The following is a 21,243-nucleotide window of genomic DNA, read 5'->3' on the forward strand; positions in this document are numbered from 1 at the left end:
CGTCGCGCCGGGCGATGACGACAAACATCCCAAGGGTTGCTGCTGTTAAATTTTTTAAGTATAAAAAAAGAACACATAATATCCGAAAACAATTTTTTTTTCTTTACATATAATTTTTAATTAAATTTCTTAACATCTTTGTTTTGTTTTTTTTTAATTCTTAACATTTTGGCCTTGTTTAAACAGTCAAGTGCTAAAGCAGATAATTAAAAAAGTTTTAATTGTTTTCATCTTTATTTCTAAATATTGGCCACTCTGAATAAACACCGTCAATTTCTCCCGGCATTTTGTTTTAAGTAGACGAAATGTCTGGGCGTAATTTGAAAAATGTCACCGCTCGACGCGGCGTATATCGTCGTCGCACGGCATTGTGTTTCAAGCATAAGGTTGTAGCAATAAATGAGATACCACGGCCCAACAATTTGAGAGACCGGCAAGCATTCTTAGGTAAAATTAATTACTATAATAAATTCATACTCAATTTTGCAGATAAAGCAGAGCCGCTTAATAGACTTCGCCAGCAGAGTGTACCATTTCAGTGGGGAGAGGAGCAGGAAAAGGCTTATGTAGCTCTTAAGCGCCAGCTCAGTACAGCACCGTTACTAACGCACTTCGACGACCAGTTGCCTAGTATTCTGGCAACTGATACCTCTGCACACGGAATAGGAGTCGCTATATCGCACCGCATGCCTGACGGCTCAGAGAAGCCTATTGCCTTCGCATCAAAAACGCTTGACCGGCACCAAAAAAGTTACACCCAAATAGAAAAGGAAGTGCTTTCCTTTATATTTGGTGTGAAGAAGTTCCAGCAGTTCCTATTTGGTCGCAAGTTCACTCTAATCAGTGAACTCAAGCCCCTGGTATCGATATTCAGTCCGGATAAGCAACTACCGGCGATGATGATACAACGCCTACAGCGCTGGGCATTGCTCCTGATGTCTTATAATTACGAAATACGATACAGACAAACAGATCAGCATGGTAACGCAGATGCGCTCTCACGCCTTCCCATGGGACACGACGAAGAGTTTGATCGGAGCGATGCATGCATACAAGTGGAAGTACAAGCTGAGCTCACTGCATCTCCGCTTAACGTAAAACATATAGCCAGGTTGACAGCGAAGGGCCCCGTTCTCAACCAAGTGTGTCATTTTATATCAAATAGATGGCCTGAAAGGCTTCCAGCAAAACACCGTAACCTTCAGCAGTATTATTCGCGCAGACATGCACTCAGTTTTGAAATGGGGGTTATAATACTAGCGACATATCCTACTTGTAAACCTGTACTATGTGCGCGCCTATTAGTAATTGCAAATTGCAAATTTTGTAAAAAAACATTCTTATCTAAATTTGGTTTGTGCACAGAAAGGATTTCAACGACATTAGCAACGAAAAAAAGATTTCGTAGGCCTCCATCGTATACACACAACACACCATGGCAAGGCAGCGACGCAATGCTGGCGCAGCGACTGGTGCCACCAATGCAAAGGCAAACAATGCCATGTTAGGTGGAAGAAGATGCTCGATAGAAAGTTGTAGTAACTTGAGCGCCTATACACACACCTTAACTGGCAAATATTTAGTCAGCAACAATTGCATGACACAACTAACCAAGCACTCTGTCTCTATAGAATCGTACCAAGTGATTTTAAATTAATGTTTTCATTGAAACTAAAATGGCGTGTATAGTATTGGCATATTCGGCTACAATTGAAAATGAGATTCCTGTCTAACTTAAATTAAGGCAATGCCATTACTTTCCTACAATTTCAGGATTAATTCCTTCAGCGCCTATTCAAGCTTGAAACACGATTATAGTTTCATCAAGCTCCCAAATATCCACCATTGTGCCATAAACCAATTTTATAGATAAACCTATGCGTGTCGATTCTGGCATTTTTTTTTTAATATAGAGTCACGATACGTGTCACATATATGCAAATATTTTTTTATTATATACCTTTGAAAGATTCCTGTTCCTCAAAATCCTTTAAACGTAATTTCGCTCAATACAAATTTTTTATTTGATTGTAAGCCGCAATGCCGAGCTCTTCAAAATTATTTGCATCAACATGTTGCTCATCTCCACTCCACTTATTGTGTAAGAATTTAGCGAAATAATATGATGATAATGTTGATAAACCTGTAAGTATAAATTCCTCATTATAATGCATATCAACTAACATCCAAGCTGTAAGTTTGTTCCTTAGATTCAAGTGTTTGTTAAAATATAAATGAGAGCAAGTCTTACGTGGCGGTGATATAAAATAAAAGTACATATATGCCTCGGGCAAGAGGAACTTGTCATTCTGTCTAAACCATAAATCACAAATATCCGTTTGTAGTATCTTCTTCGGGGCACTGGGTATCTCAGGTTTGCAATTTTCTTCCCAATGTAAACGGATATGATCTGATATAAATCGATTTGGTTTCGACAACAACAATTCTGGCATTGGCTCAGACTTTTCCCAAAGGTCACGCCATTTCTGTGGCATTTCAATAGTTGTATATTCTGTTCCGAACCATTTATCCTTCTTTCCATAAGTCACACCCTCATATTTGTGTTGTGACGTAATCATTATGTTGTACCTAAACTCATTTAAATGCTTCACAACCTCTTTGATATGGTCCTCATTGTATTGTGACTCGAAACGAAAGTTAGTGGCCTCAATATTTTGTAACTCTGTATACGCTTCTTTAAACGGACCACAATCAGCTAATAGTTTTTAAACGCAAAACAAGCAGCGAGTACCTCATCAAAATGCTGAAAACCGCGATCAGTCAAAAAGATTCCGATTACAAATGATGAGTATATGAAATTTGATTCGAAACCACTTTCGTCTATAACTGCAGTAAGTTCTAATCCCCATAAACGTTTCCATAAATATACACATAAGCCTCCTTCGCCTTCGTATCCCACTAAATGTGAAAATGTGATATAAACTGGTCTGGTTTTATTTTGTAGTACTTTAACATTGATGGCAGTACCCATGTGAGTTCTAGCTTACAGATATTTACCATGGGTTTAGCAAAAAATACTTCTTCATAAAACTCTTTACGGAAAGCATCTCGGTAGTTGTAAGGTGAGAAGTCAATACCTGGAAGATCATTGCTAGGAATGTCCAAAAAATATTTTACAACCATTTGTTCCAACTCGTCGATAGGGAGACGAGCCTGCACACAAACACACATACGATGGGCGCTGTAATGACGCTTTTGAAATTCATGCAGTTTTGCGTGTAGCTCACCGTCACTTTTACCATCTTTAAGAGTCTTAAGATTTCCCCACGGAAATGTGACATGAGGGTAGCCAGCAGTGGCATAGGCAGCTACCAGTTGATCTCGGCGCACTTCGTCATCCAATACAATTTGTTGAAACTCTGATTTAACAGAAACACGTTCGCGCGTCATGGCTTTTTTTTCATAAGTGGCGCTTTTAGTAAGGCAGAGTAATAATCCATGCTACTATCTAAATGCTCCTCGGATACCTAAAAATAGAAGCAAGTCTCTTCGAATTCTGTGTGTGCATTGTCAAACACACCTCATTTTTTTTATGTGCGCATCAAAGGCATTTTCCGCTGGATACTTTTCGGAGACCATAAATATCATATGCTCTAAAAAGTGCGCTAAACCTTGATATTCAGTAGGCTCTGTAAATGAATAAAAGCAGGAGTACTGCTGCTAGCCCACAACGCGGCAAAATAAATCTGAGTAAAAATTGACCCAAGAGTCTAGGCTGAAGTTCAAAGTCGTGGACTAGTATCACGTATTGTTCAGTATCACGAAAATGGTTCAAGATTAAATGGCAGCATGTCTGCTAGTAATATATATAGCAAATCTGGACAAAATTCAATAGCACAACTGCAAAAAAAAAAATGAATTACCCTATCGCGCCACACAACAAACCGTGCCAATGACGCGCATTTCTGCGCACTTTTTTTTTTACAGAAAAATCTACCTTTTACGGCAACACACTCTCAATTTTAGAGCGTTCATATTCTGTGATTAGCGCTCAAAAGAGTGACGAAGAACTTTCGTGTGAAAATCGACCTATATTGCATCCGCCGGCAACGAAGAACGAGTTGGCGCCCACACGGAATGTACTCGATGTACTTAAAGAAATTTCACGAAAACGCATTAACAGTGATGATTCAGATGGTATAAATGATGCTAATAAGAAATACTGCCAATTGTTTCTGAAAATAAAAAGAGAAATTAATTAATAAAAAACGAGATTACGTATTTCAGAAATATACTCACCACCGCGTGTTTTAAATTAATGACTTTTTTCCATGCAGGAAGTGAAAAAGCGTAGCAAATGTCAAAATGTCTACACTTTACTTCTGACAGTCAATGCATGGAAAGACCGACATTAGGCCTCATGCGCAATGCGCATTACACGCGCTACACGCACTACATGTCGCGCCTTACATATACCGATCAATCACTCATTCGGTCGAGATTTTAAGATTCCTAATTCGACGTATTTCAACATTATCGACAATACAAGTCAAAATAATGTTAAATGGTGGAAATGCAACTGCACAGGCGGTCTTTCAGCCAAGTTGCGAACCGTTCCGTGCGGTTGCAGGCTACTTGCGGTAAAACAAAATACACCACAAATTATGTAGCACAAGATTTAGTGACTTCGACCGACAAAGGTCGAATTATAGATGTACTAAAGCACCATCCACATTGAAGCAATGAGTGCTAAAATAAGTTTTTCGTTTCTTTGCACTCATATTTATTTACTTATGGCCTTTAATCTTTTTACTTCAATTAAACTTTGTTTTGCTTTCTTTTGCAGAAATACATTGGACATACCTTTTTTACGCCACCCAAACAACATTTTTCCTACCTCAATTTGGTCATGATCAATGATACCAATATCCTTTCAGATCATGGCCCCTTACCAAACTTTATTCGCCAAATCAGAAGGAGGTGTAAAGCGTTTTGACGTCGCTTGCCAGCTCTGCAGCAGGGACCATAGTCTCCGACTCTGTGCCGAATATCGAAAAAAATCCCCAGAGGAGAGGTTGCGGGCATTGCTTCTACATAAGTATTTTCCGAACTGTCTGTCTCCCTTTCACCGGGTGGACAAGTGTAGCAGCAAGTATGGCTGCAAGAGGTGCCAAGAGAAGCAACACACCACGCTCCATTTAGATGAACGACGTTCGGCATTTGACAATACAACCACTAATGGCGACGACAACACGTCCGACGACGCGTTGTCAATTAACCTCGCGGGAACGACAAAATCCTGGGCTCCGCAGGTGGAGGAAGAAGAGATGGAAAAAGAAAGAGCGAGAGCGGAAGAAGAGCAGGCGAAAGCGGAAACAAGACCGTCGACAAGCGAGAATGGAATACGCAGTTTCAGGCCGCTGTTGCAGCACTAGCCAAAGAAGGTAAACGAAATTCGAAAACAACAAAACAATTGGTGGCAGCATAACGTCGGACTCCACCAAAGCCCTACTAAATCGTCCAAACTAGAAAGGCACCAAGGTCGAGAGAAATCGTCGCCATACTCTTCTGACGCCCAAAATACAAGGACCCTATCGCGCGACACACCGGAAGGCTTCCGAACCGGCCGACTAGTCTGGGCCACTCCATTGCCCATTATGCGGCCGTTCGTGCCCATTGCACCGACGGCCATCGTACGCATCGAAACGCGCGGACACTTACACTTGGTTCGTGCTATCATCGATTCCTGCGCTACCAGGACAATCGTCGATGCAGAGCTGGTACGCAACTTACAGTTGAAGCGCCAAGGACCCGGGAAATGCACCCTTATTCTGCGCGGCAAGTTCGGGTCATCGACGCATGTCACCACTCAAGCCGCAGTAGTCAAAAGCTACTCTCGGTTGAGTCCGCCATCAAATGTGGATCCAAAGATTGCCGTTCCATTCCAGTTCATGCGGCTGGCCGACGCATATTTCTACCCCTCATCGCCAATTCGGATAACACTCGGCGCTGATATATACGGCGAAATGATGGTGAGCGGAAGCCAGCAACAACAGTTGGCGGTCTCCTGACCCAACCGACCGTATTCGGGCTGGTAGTCTCAGGAGCTGCCAAAAATAGGAGTTTCCATACAAATAAGTAATTACTGCACGGAATCAAAAACCACGTACGTTTAATTAATAAATAATTTCTTTCTTCACAGGAGAACGAGACACGAAGTCCATCCTACGACGTGCAGTGCTCGCAGTCGGCATCTGCACATCGACGTGTAGCCTTACCAGGACGTGCGATGGTTTGTATGCTTTCGAAATCATATGATTAAAATTTTTTTTGTTGCTTACGGCAAGGGGCCGGTATGTTTAGGCCACAAGCCTAAATATATTTGCCCTCCCTCGTAGCAATTTACCTAATTAACCAACACATTCATAAATGTGTGTTCACAAATATACACATGCGTTCATATGTATAAGCTGTGATTGTTTGTGCACATATACTTTAAAATTTTTAACTGTACTGCTGTGGACCGGCTATATATGTAGGAACTTTCGGCGGGGAAACTCAACGAAAGTGGCTGTATAGTGGGCTCATAGCTTTCCTCTGCCAAGCGCGCGGTCTCTTTTGATCCAGCCGTCGAAGTGAAAGCATCCTGCATACGTCACGTAAGTGCTAATATTTTCAATATTATTTATGTATATATTCCACAACAATTGTTAAACCTATTTCCTTAACATTTGTTGTTTCATTCTAATTGTTTAATAAAAACAAACTATCACTTTGTCATTGAACTAATACGAAACTTTTCTGGTGTTTTTTATATCTTCCTTTTTCCGCATTAATCACTCTATAAAAATGGGTGCGCGCCGTTGACACCACGCATTTGTACACAGTGAAATATGGTCCTTTTTTATTATGACGCAAAGTGCGCAATTCAGAAAATATTTAGTTTTAATTTTTATTTCGGTTTTAGTTAAAAACAAAACCATCCCTATTTGGTTGAATTTAATTTTGTTTTATCTTTAATTCAAATTATCCTTTGTTTTATGGGTGATTATATTATAAACAGAGGCTTAGATTGTTTATAAAGTCAGTATTTTAAAGTTTTCACATGCAGATTGTACTTTTATATGCACTCACGGAAAAAGATAATGGCACAAGAACTTTTTGCAGTTTTCACCTAGTTTTATTTAAGAAAAACTATTTACCCCATTTTTTTTATAAAAATTTGTATACATGTGTAATAAAACCAGTATAAACAAAGGTTCAAATAGTTGGCTAAATAGTTAGTCCTTAACGTTTTAAGTTGTTTCTCTGGTTATTCGAATGGTATCTTCGCTTATTACTTGAAAATATAGGTTTTTTTTGAAACTTTTTTTTACTAAAACTAATTCGAAAAAAGAAACACTGTCTGAATGAAAGTTGTTGGAAATGTTCTGAACTTATTTTAGATGTAAAGAAAAAAAATATTTTCCATAAGAAATTTGTTAAAAATGATAATATAATAGTTAAAAGTTCATTTTAGGTTAATTTCTCATAATTTAAGCCTCTACTAAATTTCAAAATCTCTATAGATATTAATACAGATTCTAAAATGTGCGTAAACACGTTTAAAGTAAGCCCAATATGATATTTTTCCTATAATTCTATCAGAAGCTATGAAGCTTTTTTGGCCAAACCCTACATCCAAATGCAAAATATCTATTTTGCAAAAATGGGGACCTCGAAATCGGACTTAGAGATATGGTGCCTTCAGCAATTTTTCTTAGAATCATCCGTAGATTACGTTTTTGTTATACTCCTGATGGAAAAAAAAAATCCATCCATACAATTTGACCCGCTCTAATGAACATATATAAGCTCCAAACATAGGTATTATCTATTAAAAGATTAATAAAGATACCTGATAAATATATATACCTAGTATGAATCATTATATTAAATTATTGAGTTAATAATAAAAGCAAAAAGCGGTCACTAATGAGTTCATACTCGTATATACCCATTAATGGATTAGGACGCCGCACTTTCATTATTTTTAGGAAGATATCGGTAGTCTGAGTCAAATAATTTGATTTCAGAACTAACAAATAAGGAAGTATAAGTTCGGGAGAAGCCGAACATTAGCTGTGCACTTGAAGCGCTGTTGTTGTAGGCTTTGTGTGGTCAATAGTGTCATTAGGCTGCGATATAATACATATACGGTTCTATTCTGAACTCATTTTAGTTCAAAAGAAGCAAAAAGGGTAGAGAGGCTACCACTAACGAACTTGGGTAAAACCGCAGTTTTTCTTCAAATAAATTTGGGTCCTAGAATGTGTTTATGTCAAACGAAAAGCATTGGCGAGGACATTTATATGCTCTCTAGGGTCAAGGGCATAAAAAAGCCCAGTCACCAGGTCACCAGGACAAGTGCTGGGCTGCCCGGATCCTGTGCAGGAATGCCTCCTCGCCGGAGGAGGAAGTTTCTGCGGAGGACTTGGCGAAGGCGCAGCGCGATCTCGATTGGGCGAGAAAAATGTTGCCGGACTTCAGGCTGGACTGGGTCGAGAGTGATGAGACTTCGAAGCGCCAGCGGTCTATGGATGAATCCAACCCTACGGCACCAAAAAGGGCCAAGACACAGGGAGGCTGGACGCGGTCTTTCGCCGAAATTTTCAGATCATTGGTGTTATATATGAGAGCAGCGAAGTTGGCAGGATCCCGAAACAACAGTGGAAGTTTATTGAAGCAGCACTCGCTGCTGTGGCCGTTAAGGTAAAAAATACAACCCTGGTCCACCGCCTTCTTATATCGATTCGGGGTGGTTCCAGGGCTATATTAAGATAATGCTCACCAGGCCCAGTGGGGTAGCAGTGATACAAATGACCGAGGTGAGTCTTTATTTAACTATCTTTTGGGCACTAATCTAAGTATATGTAATAGTGGAAATGACCATACTTTCATTACGAGAAACCGCGAAGAGGTCCTTGACATAATGCTGGTCACAGACTCTTTCAGTGACCTGATCGGTTCTTGGAGAGTTCTAAAGGGGCACTCCTTTTCTGACCATAGATATATAAGGTTTTATATATCACAGGCGCACACAAGTCCTAAGTACATACAAAATATTAGAAGAACGAACTGGAGCTACTATAAGAAGATAATAGGTAAAAAGCTATCTGAAGAGGTGTCAGCCCCAGAAAGCGAGTAGGAGCTTGACGTGCTTGTAAATAATTTCAGTCAAAAATGTAGGAATGCTTTAGATAGGGCTTACCCGACTAAAAGGGTTGCAGAAACTCACAAACCACCATGGTGGTCGTCCGATCTTGATAACCCTAGGAAGCCATGTAGGGCGGCATTTAATAAAGCAAAGCAAGGTGGACATGAATCCTCATGGGCTGCTTATAAAACGAAAATAAATATATATAAAAAAGCAATCCGAAATGGAAAGCGATCCTCCTGGAGGGATTTCTGCAGCAGGATTGAATCCACATCCACGGCCTCCCGGTTAGGGAAGGTGCTATCGAAATCTCCAACTCAGCTAAGTTAGGTCCAAAAGCCTAATGGCCACTGGACCACGGACTCCAGCGCTGAAACCATAAACTTGCTTATGGATACACACTTTCCAGCAAGCGCGGGCGTGTCTTCAAATATTGTCAGCGGAGGGTCACCTAATGATCAGCTAATAAGCGAAATCACAGATGATAAAAGGATAGATTGGGCTTTACAGACCTTCAAGCCATATTAATCGCCGGTGCCGGATTTAATTTTTCCGGCTCAGCTACAGTATACTGCCGAATTTATAAGGCCCTGGATAAAAGTGATGCTTATAGGTTGTCTTAGGCTCAATTACGTACCAGTATCGTGGAGAGAAGTCAACGTGGTCTTTATACCCAAGGCAGGGAAAACCTCCCACTCTAAACCAAATGATTATAGGCCCATAAGCTTATCTTCTTTTCTGCTTAAAGCACTCGAAAGACTCCTAGAGGACTGCATCAGGAGGAGGATTTAGCCATCGCTTCTTTCGCAAGTTCAACATGCCTATACTAAGAGTAGGTCAACTGACACGGCCTTGCACTCACTTGTATCCGTTATCGAAAGGTCACTTGACCTCAAGGAATAGACACTGGTGGCATTTCTAGATATAGCGGCTGCCTTCAACAACGTTCTTCCTGAGGCCATCACCTCGGCGCTGGCCGATCTGTGGGTTGACGTGTGCCTGGTGGATTTTATATACAATCTGCTTACGCGTAGGTAGATTAAAACTGAGCTAGGTGGATGCGTGATCCGCAGACCCGTCGGAAGAGGCACTCCGCAGGGCAGCGTTCTCTCTCCGCTACTTTGGGTGGCTACCGTCAACCACCTAGTACGCCTCATGGAGGCAGAAGGTCACCAAGTGATCGCGTATGCAGATGACATCTGCGTCACCATGCGGGGGAAATTTCCGCAAACCCTTTGTAACCTAATGGAAGGAGCACTATCCACAATTTCGCACTGGGCCATAGCCACCGGTTTGGAAGTCAACCCGCATAAAATCGAGCTAGTCCTCTTCACGAGGAGGCACAAAGTACCAAATCTTACACCGTCAAGAATTGTGGGTACGTTCATAGCGTTTAGCGATCAAGTCAAGTATTTGGGAGTCATTCTGGATAGGAAGCTATTATGGAGTGACCATATAATGGAGCGATCCAAGAAGGCAGCAGCAGAGCTGTTCACCTGCAAGAGGGCAATTGGCACCTCCTGGGGATTCTCCCCTAAGGTGACCAAGTGGATTTACAAGCCGTTGTGCGACCGATTCTTCTTTATGGTGCCTTGGTCTGGTGGCCTGCACTAGCTCAAAGTAACTATCTTAAAATACTTCAAAAGGTTCAACGGAGTTCGGAGATCTGCATTACCGGGGCTCTCGGCTCCACTCCGTCTGAACCACTCAACACAATGCTATACCTTCCACCTCTTGACCTGGTGGCGAAGGAAATAGCGGTCATCGCCGCTCTACGCATAAGGGAAACATTCTCTGGTCAAATGGATCTAGTGGACACGCAACAATCTTGGGCACGAAAGCCCCAGTCCCAATACCGGTGCGCACTGACCACTGCACGCCAAAGAACGTCTTCGTTAAAAACTATAATATATATATATACCATCGCGACAAAACTGGAATACCAGACAACATACGGTACAGAGTGCCATCAACATATTCACGGATGTTTCTAAACTTGACGGGAAGGTGGGAGCAGGCCTCTGTTCACCGGATCTGTGTCTAGAGGTCTTTTTTCGCTTACCAGATCACTGTAGTGTTTACCAAGCGGAAATGCTGGCAATACACAGGACTGTGAATCATCTCGGGTCCATGCCTAAGGATGGTTAATGGCTGTTTATTTTCTCAGACAGCCAGGCCGCATTAAAAGCCCTGAACTCATTCATCGACAACGCAAAGACGGGCACTGAATGCCACAGATCTCTTAACGAGATGGCTCATCACTTCAGTATCAGCCTTGTATGAGTGCCTGGGCACAAGGATATTGAAGGCAACTGCAGAGCAGAGAGCTGGCTAGAAGAGGCATCACTGACCATATCCTTCCGGGAAATGATTCGGTAGGTATACCCATGGCCACTTTCAGGCTTCGTGTGAACACAAGCACTATAAGAATTGCAAATGGACTATGGTCAGCCATATCATCGTGTGAGACATCCAGGCTAACCTGGCCCTCATATGACAAGAGGCGCAGAGGAGCGCTTCTGATTTTAAACAAATCAGTTCCATCGTCGCTGATAAGGGTTCTAACAGGGCATTTCTTAATAGCCCGCATTGTGCTAGAATGGGAGTAACGACCTTCGACTATTGTCGCAGCTGCAGATGTACAGAAGAGGAAGAGAGTGTCCAGCACCTTCTCTGTCATTGTCCAGCGCTTAGTGGGCGTAGGTTGGCCATCCTTGGTAAACCTTTTCTACATGACCTTGCTGAGGTCTCTAGCTATGAAGTAAAGGCTCTAAAAAAATTTATAATTTCCACGAGGTGGTTAGACCCGCTTTAGGTAGGGTAGGGGCCAAACAGATTAGGAGGAACACGTCATCGAGTTGGTTGACGAGAATCTGCCAGTAAAGCAGCGCCATTACCCGATTTCACCAGCTATTCAAAAACTAATTTATGCCGAGTTGGATCGTATGATAAGCTTGGGAATGATCGAGGAGTCCAACAGCAGCTGGACCTCGCCGGTATCACTGGTAATAAAAAGGACGAAAAACCACCTGTGCCTTGACGCTCGCAAAGTCTACGAACAATTAAGGATTCCTACCCCTTACCCAACATTGATGGAATCCTCAGCCGTCTACAAAATACACGATTTATTTCCGCGATAGGTTTGAAGGACGCTTTCTAGCAGATTTCTCTGGAGAAGAAGTCAAGAGAAAAGACTGCTTTTACTGTCCCTGGCCGACCTCTATACCAGATTACCGTAATGCTTTTCGGGTTGTGCAATGCAGCGCAACGAATGTGTCGTCTCATGGACAAGGTCATTCCGGCCGCTTTACGTGAGGGTGTTTTTGTTTATCTTGACGATTTTTTAGTGTTTTCCGAAGATTTCGCGTCTCATATGTGTCTGTTGGAAAAGGTCGCTGGTGTCTGCGCGAGGACTTTGAAACTCCAGGGTTATGATTTCGATATCTAACATCGAAAAGCGCGAAACGTGGTTTCCGACACACTCTCACGAATGCACATGGACGAAATACTGACGAACGACAGAGCCATATACGTGTGTCTCGAGTCACCGTGCTTCGACTCGGAGGAGTATACGGAGTTGAAAAGACCGTAACCGAGAACAAAGCATGTGACCAGACTTATGTATATCGAACGGTTACGTTTATAAACGCACACAATTCGACAGGGGGACGATCTTCTAGCGGACCAGACCTGGAAGCTCTGGGTACCGTCGGAATTGCGACCGGGCTGGTAGAGTCTTCTCACAGCTCACCGTCCGCTGGTCATGGTGGCATTCACAAGACACTGTCCCGACTACTTCAGAAATATTACTGGCCAGGAATGGTCACATATGTATGCGCTCATATAAAAGTTTGCGGAACTTGCAAAATCAACAAGACGCAAAACGTCTTCAAGCAACCGATGATGGGTAAACAAAGCTCACAGAGCGAACTCTCCAACGTTTGTTCATAGATTTTATGGGGCCGTATCCTTGTTTTAGTGGTGGTAACGTGTTTATCTTTGTACGTTTAGATCATTTTTCAACGTTCGCGTTCTTAAAACCAATGAAAATGGCTACTTCAGCTGAGGTAGTAAAGTTTTTAGAAGAAGATGGAAACAGTTTGTTTCTGAGATGTTCGGTAACTTTTTAGAGAAATGTGGCACAAAACATGTAAAAACCGCCTTCTACTCACCTCAGGGTAACGCTGCAGAGAGGGTAAACCAATCTGTCCAACAGATCATTAGATCATTTATAAAAGAGAATCAGAAAAATTGGGGCAAATATATCAGCGACGCAGCATTTGCACTCTGCAGCGTTACACATGCAGCAATCAACATATCGCCATACTACGCCACTTTCGGTATGCCTATGATACAGCATGCTGCATCATATGAGCTATAACGAAAGCTGGCAGCGGTAAAGGATATTGATTGCGAGGTAGAGGCTCCAGGTGATAAACTGCAACTAATTCGAAACAAAATTATGAAAGAGCTGAAGTTGGCCCATGAAAGAAGCTAAAATGTATACGACACTAGAAGTAGAGATGTGAAGTTTAATATTGGACAAGTGGTATATCGCCGAAACTTTAAACAAAGTTTCCAAGTCGATAACTACAATGCCAAGCTAGCTCCGAAACAAATAGAATGTATCGTTCTTAATTCCATAGGGAATTCATTGTATGAGCTTGGCGACAGCAATGGGAAAAAGATTGGCGTATACCACGCTAAACACATTTTTGCAAAATAGTTTTTTTGTAGTGCTAGTACTTTTGTTCTATTTTATTTATTTATTAATTTACGTAGTTTATTTATTTATCTATAGAGGTAAGTAATTATTGTATTCAATAATTTTTATTTTTCCTGACTTTTTTATTTATTTGATTATTTTTGCCTTTATTTAAGTTTTTATTTTATTTATTTTACATTTTTTTATTTCATAAAATTTTTTTTTCATCATTTTTCTGCTAATTGTGATATTTTATTTTATTTTACTTGTTTTAGTTTTTCTATCTGTGATATTTTATTTACTATTAGATATGAAGAGGAGTATCTGTGATATAGGTTTAAGTAGCATTAGCCCAGTCATTTAGGTTATAGGTAGTCAGTAGAGATGTTTAAAAACGTGAAGAAAAATAGGCCCGGCATTGAGTCGTGTGTCGAGGCCACACGTCGGACGCGGGAAATAATACTTGCCATGCTGCGTTGAAAACCTTTTACGCTCCATAGTGCAGACACCATCGGCGGTTGTGAGCCTGTAACGACAGCCTGTCTTCATACTGGCTGCAATGAGTGGTGGCGTGTATATGTGTTTACGTGTTTTGTATCCAGGTGCGTGCCTTAGCCGAAATGTTGCCACTAACCTAATAACATCCCGTATTGACAATATTGTAGCTATAGTGAACACAATGTTGTAGTGGAAATAAGATGTTGCGCGTTGGCATCAGATTGTAAGCAGCATTCACTATGTTGCTAACAGCCTAGCAGCATTGACGAATGTCATTTACCTATGTGTTTGTTTTGTTCTGGTGTGTATGTGGATGTGTATTTGTGCAAGGCTATGAGCGTGTGAATGCATCAGTGTGAGCGGTCAAGGCACGAACCAAATCTATCTGTGTAGGTGTTCGTTTTGTAAAGCGGTAAGCGTGTGAATGAATGAGTGCATGATTGTATAGATGGAAAATATGGGATAGCCGAAAAGAAAGTTTGGTTAAGTTAAAAGTTCACAAAGCTTGTAGTGCGCGAATTTTAATGCGTTTGTGAAAAAGTAGTGCGCGTCGCAAAGTGCCGGCGATAAAGTCCGAAAGCTGAAAGCAATTTCCCACAACCATATTTTAGGAGAAAGCACACAATTTAATCTCCGCTGACCCACTGGGTACTGGTTTTGGCGACAGAACGCCCAACAACAACTACAAGAACTTGGTAACTTAGAATATAGCAATTTTAATCGGCAGCATTGGGCCGCAACAACAACAAGCATAGCCATCTCATATTTTTTAACTTGGCGACATACCGTCCAACAACAATTACCACCTTCCACAAGCACCACACTACGTTTTTATTTAGCCGACGGCAAATCACCCAAAAACAACACCTTCGATACACAATTCTGGCAATATTTTTTATTGGCGGGGTTAGAACGCAGCAACAACAACAACTACTTCATCTTTCTTATATTGGCGACGTACCGTCCAACAACCACTACATCAACACTTCGATCGCCGCTCAACGACAATCCACACCCATCTTCACTACCCACAAGCACCACACTAAGTCTTTATCTGCCGGCGCACACCACAACAACAACCACGAAAATACCAGAACTTGGTAACATTGGTCACCAGAGGCGTTGGGCTACAACAACCCCAGCCACGACATCACATATAACAAAAATCCAATACAATTTTAGCAAAGCGGACAACACGAGCAACTACGATTATAAAAACGGTGGCAACAACCACAACCAAGTTTGCAGCAACATTCATACATTTATTGGGCTGGCTTATCTGATTCTGATAACAAAAGCAACAATCAACACCAGCAGAGGGAGCAACTTTCCGGCATTACATTTAAGTTTTAGCATTTTTTTTTTTGCATATTTCTAAATACTATTATATTTATTATTTAAATAACGCCGAAAAGGGCACGATTTTGGTAGGGAATGGGCCAAAGGGTCATTAAGTTTTCGGATCCGAACATTCTGTTGTGCGATAGAACATAGTTATTGGGTCTTACCTTAACTGCAGTCTCATGAGTTAATTAATTTGCACATCCACGTTTTTTTGTTTGCCTCGTTTATTCGTTTTTTTTTTTGCATATTTTTCTGATTGACATTGGTATTTTTTTTTTTTTTGATCTTTTGAGAACTTTCTTTACGATATAGGTACACATTTTTTTGGCACATATTTTCCGCTACTTATGGTAGTCGTATGATCTCAAAAGTATCAAATTTTGAGCTTTAACTCTTTTTATAGGTTTAAAGTTTTTTTTAATTATTGGAAAATTCAATTCCTGCCAACCTACCCATCTGTTGTCAACATCACACCTGATTGCGTGTGCACGGTGTGCCCTCAGGACCAAAAACATTGTTTCTTGGTCCAATACACATTTTTTTTTTATTTCACGTTTTACCACCACGTTGGTAGAATTACTACTAGTAAAACTGACTCAATGTCCAAGATCACAAGCGAGTGGTCTGGCTTAGTACGTAGAAAGAATAGTGTGCCGGATAAATGTATGTGCATTGAGCATATATGCTTTGAGTGTTTGTGGCGGTGCAGTTCAAGTTTTCAGAACAAAAGTGTTGCTTAAGAACGAACATTTAAATTTTATTGTTCAACAAGTTTACATTGTTCAGTTAGTCATTAAATATTTTTCATTGTGAAATAATAAAAAATACTTTTATATCTAAATTTCAATAGGAAATATTTATTCTTTTTTTCCATATTGGTGACCCCGATAAAAGTTTATAACGCGTATCTCATAAAATGCTTCGAGATGAAGATCAGCTCGTTATCCTTCGCGGAGAAAATGAGGAGCTTCAACGACAAATCGACGAATTACGCCAGCAAGCGCAAGAACAACATAACCGTCAATTTGAGCATCAGCAGCAGCAGCAGCCACCATCACCGCAACCAAGACAACAGAAGCAGCAGTGGGATTATGATTTTGCTTCTAACTTCGCCAATCATCACCCTGCAGTTCATCGTGTTGGAGCAAAACTGCCGCCTTTTTGGTCTGACAAACCAAAATTATGGTTTTCGCAGGCTGATCCGCAGTTTACGTTGTCCGATATCACAAATGAGGTAACAAAGTTCCACTATGTTTTTTCGCAGCTGGACGCACGTATCGCATTGGAAATCGAGGACGTTATAGAAAATCCTCCTCCGCAGAATCCATACACATTTTTGCGCACAAAATTGATTTATCGTTTATCTGCGTCTGAGGAACAACGAGTCCGCCAACTTATCAGTGAGGGAGAGCTCGGCGATCGCAAGCCATCGCAGTTTCTCCGTCACTTACGCTCTCTCGCTGGTTCAACTATCGTGCAGGATAATCTCCTTCGTCAACTCTGGCTTAAACGTCTTCCGTCCAACGTCCAGGCCATCCTTGCGACACAATCTGAATTGCAGCTCGACAACATTGCGGAGCTTGCTGACAAGATTGTCTAAGTCTCACCGAGCACACCGACTTTCGCTGTAAATGCAGTGCTCAGCGATACTAGTATCGAACGCAACCTATTAAATACGATTTCTGATCTGCAAAAGCAAGTGGCCGAATTGTCTGTTTTTCGTTTTTGCCCTCATCATTCCCATAATTCTTCCGACTCGACGTCGTAGCAAATCTCAAAATCGAAGCAACTCTAACCAACAAATTTGTTGGTACCATAAAAAATTCCAGGTCAGAGCGAAAAATGTGTAAGCCCCTGTAATTATTTGGAAAACGGAAAAAGCAGTCTGTGAATGCGGCACCAGACTGCTTGTCAACCAGTTGCCGCCTAATTGTCACTGATAAGATATTTAAACATCGTTTTCTCATCCACACTGGTTCTGACTTATGTGGCTTTCCTCGACGTCTACTACGTGATCGTCCTTCTCCTGTCAATTCCGACTTGTGTGCTGCAAATGAAAGCAAAATCAAAACATGTAGTTTTCTAACCTTGAATCTCAACTTAGGACTTCGTCGTGATTTTCCATGGAGATTTATCGTCGCTGACGTCGATCTACCAATAATTGGATCGGATTTTCTCACTTATTTTCACCTTTTACCGGGTTGTCGTACAAAACGCATCGTCGACGTCACAACTGGTCTTCAAGTACACGGGTTTTCTCAGCTTTCATCGCAAAGCAGTGTTAAAGCAGTTCAGGATTCGTCGACTCTCGGTGCTCTCATTTCTCAATTTCCTGAAACTACTCTTCCACCTGGTTTACCTCGTAATATAAAACACGAGACTGTTCATCACATTCGTACAACTCCCCGACCACCGGTAACAAGCAAAGTACGACGCTTAAATCCTGAGAAATTAAAAATAGCTAAACAAGAATTTGACGCTATGTTACAGGCTGGTACAACTCGTCCATCAGAGACTTGGCACTAAAAAGTTATTCAAGTGATTGTGTAGATTTTTGTGCATTGAATGCTCGTACTATCCCAGATCGGTATCCTGTCCGTCACATTCACGACGTTACTCACTTTATCGATGGTTGAACGGTATTTTCGAAAATTGATCTTGTTAAAGCTTATCAACAAATTCCTGTAGCCGAAGATGACATTTCCAAAACTGCTATTTTTACTCCATTTGGCCTTTTTGAATTTCCATTCATAACGTTTGGACTTCGAAACGCTGGCCAGACCTTTCAAAAGTTAATAGATGAAGTTTTGCGAAGTTTGGATTTTTGTTTCGTATATATGGATGACATTCCCGTTTTTTCTAAATCCAAAGAAGAGCATGAACGCCATCTTAAAATCATTTTTGAACGTCTAGCAAAATACGGATTGGTGATCAACGTCAAAAAGTGTACTTTTGGAGTTAATGAAATTCCTTTTTTTGGTTATATCATCTCTGCTGCTGGAATACAAGCTGCAGAAGAGCGCGTCCGGGTAATCAAGAACTTTCCATTGCCAAAAACAGCACAAGGGCTTTGACGTTTTCTTGGAATGTTAAGATTCTATCGCAGATTCATTCCGCATGTTTCTGAATACGAAGCTCCATTGAATAACGCAATCAGCAACCCACTCCTGAAAGGATCTCAACGAATCAACTGGACGTTTGAACTGGAAGAAGCTTTCAAAACCTGTAAAAACTATTTCTCTCCTGCTTCAATTCTGGTTCATCCCCGCATTGGTGCGCCTCTTGGTTTGTTTACAGATGCTTCGAACCATTAAATCGGAGCATTTTTACAACAGCTTGTCGATGGCGTGTGGCAACCTCTTGCATTCTTCTCGAAGAAAATGTCCTCAAAAGAATACTCTTGGCCTGCTCTCTATCGTGAACTTCTTGCGATCTACGCTGCAATGCAGCACTTTCGTCATTTTTTAGAAGGACATTCATTCACGATTTATACCGATCATAAACCATTGATTTACGCTTGTCAACAAAAACGTGAAAAACTTCCAGCAGTTCAACTCAGACAACTCTCATTTATTGCAGAATTTTCAACAGATATCCAGCACATCAAAGGAACTGATAATGTCGTTGCTGATACACTCTCACGAGTTGAAGCTGTTTCTGCACCATTGGATTACAAGTTGCTGGTTGAATCTCAAGAAGATGACGATGAACTAGAGAGAATTACCCAAGAAAATTCTTCTCTTTGCATCGAGCGTGTGCCAATTCCTGGTTCCTCACTTACTGTGTTTTGTGATACATCGACAGGAAAAGCTCGGCCATTCATCACATCACCGTTTCGTCGTTCTATTTTTGATCAGCTACATAACCTGAGCCATCCAGGTGCCAATGCTCCGCTCAAGCTAATCAGCGATCGTTTTGTGTGGCCGTCAATAAATAAAGACTGTCGAAATTGGGCTCGTGCTTGTAATGATTACACTGGTCGACGGCCAAAATTTACCAGAGACGCCGTTATGAAATTCGTATGTAAAACAACCCCCTGATTTCGAAAATCGAGTTCATTTTTGATTCTATGGTACCGTTTTTGAGATATTTGCAATTTACCGTTATTTGAAAAAACCAAAAAGATGGTTCCCTTTAATTACGTATATCTCACGAACGAGTCGAGCAATTGCAAATGAGTTTACAGAATCGGAAAGATGACAAAATTTGCTATAAATGCATCATACATTGTTTTTTGCTCAACCATATAGTTTTCGAGATATTAGATTCAGATTTTTGGTTTTTTTATGAAAAAATATGAAAAAAATTACTTTTTGCGAGGGCAGCATTCCAAAACCACAACTTTTTTTCCAAATAGTTTTTATTTACGTAAAGCTCTGTTTAATTAGAAAAAAGATAAGCTATCATCGAAGAAAATCGATGCAAAACTACGTAAGTTATAAGCGATCAAATAAAAATACCCAGGTTGCGCAACTTCAATGTATGTATACATACATATATTGAAGGTATAAAGTGCAAATGGGATATTATCCGGATAAACGAATAACACCATAACAATGATAATACTTTTTCTTTAAATAAATCAAATAGTACTTTTAATACTCGAATTGTTTTATAGTAGGTAGAGGGGTTGCATCGAAAGGAAGAGTGGTTGGGCTCGAAAGCTGCTGTAGGCATGTAGTTACAAACATGTATTTCCGTCACTTATGGGTAAGTATGCAGGTAGATTTTCAAAACTATAAGACACAGAAAATTTTTAAAGCCTACATCTAAAGCAGGTAGTATTTTCTTTTCCCGGCTTCGTATAAAAAGGAATCTTTCTCTCTAGGTAAGATTTGATTTTTTAAATTTTATTCTTGTTACGAGTATAAATATGAGTTAATGCGCCTTGAAACTTCATAACATCTGCAAGGCTCGCCGGAGATAGTTCAGGTCATAAGTCAAATTTCAAAACCGTGATTTAGTAAAAAAAATAAAATGAGTAAAAGGACGCGAGAATTTGAGTGTAATAACGATCCAGATATGTTCTGTTTCATGTGTGGCCAATATACTATCATACGGCGACGACGAGTGTTCTCAGATCATATCAAAACTTTATGCTCCAAGTATTTTGGCATTGAGCCTAAAAATGCTGAAAAACCATGGACACCGAACACTTTGTGTACATCGTGTCGAGTAGAATTGATTCAGTCGGAATCCGGACAACAAATAAAATTTGATACACCAATGATATGGAGAGAACCTACTTGCCATTCAATAGAGTGTTATATTTGTCAAACAAAAGTACTTGGCGTTGGAAGATCAAGAAGAGTAACCTACGCCAGCGTACCTACAGTGACATTACCAGTACTACATTCAACGGCAGTTGCGAAAGGGAAAGGAGAGAAACGTTCTATCACAAGCACAACTTAATGATTGGATAAGAGATTTGGAACTATCCAAGGAAAAGGCCGAGATCCACACTTCTCGTATGCAACAATTTAAATTTGTATCATCCGATGTTAAGGTGATATATTGTAGAACTCGTCACGAACCATTT

The 21,243-nt window shown here is 40.8% G+C and overlaps 1 protein-coding gene and 1 pseudogene across 8 annotated transcripts in view; both read right to left on the reverse strand.

The window, feature by feature from the left end:
• The window catches only part of nvd (neverland), a 2,324,292-nt gene that overhangs the window by 2,166,340 nt on the left and 136,709 nt on the right, over nucleotides 1–21,243 (reverse strand). For 4 of the 8 annotated variants that reach the window (XM_067760151.1, XM_067760146.1, XM_067760148.1 and 1 more), the window contains one exon: nucleotides 1,961–2,143. The exons of the other annotated variants lie outside the window; for them this stretch is intronic. The gene's annotated coding sequence lies outside the window, so the exon portion shown is untranslated. The remainder of the gene's footprint in view (nucleotides 1–1,960; nucleotides 2,144–21,243) is intronic. 8 annotated transcript variants of the gene reach the window in all.
• LOC137239786 (nardilysin-like) lies at nucleotides 2,007–4,872 on the reverse strand (annotated as a pseudogene).

Source organism: Eurosta solidaginis, chromosome 1, assembly GCF_040869045.1.
Source record: "Eurosta solidaginis isolate ZX-2024a chromosome 1, ASM4086904v1, whole genome shotgun sequence".
In the NCBI taxonomy this organism is placed as follows: domain Eukaryota; kingdom Metazoa; phylum Arthropoda; class Insecta; order Diptera; family Tephritidae; genus Eurosta; species Eurosta solidaginis.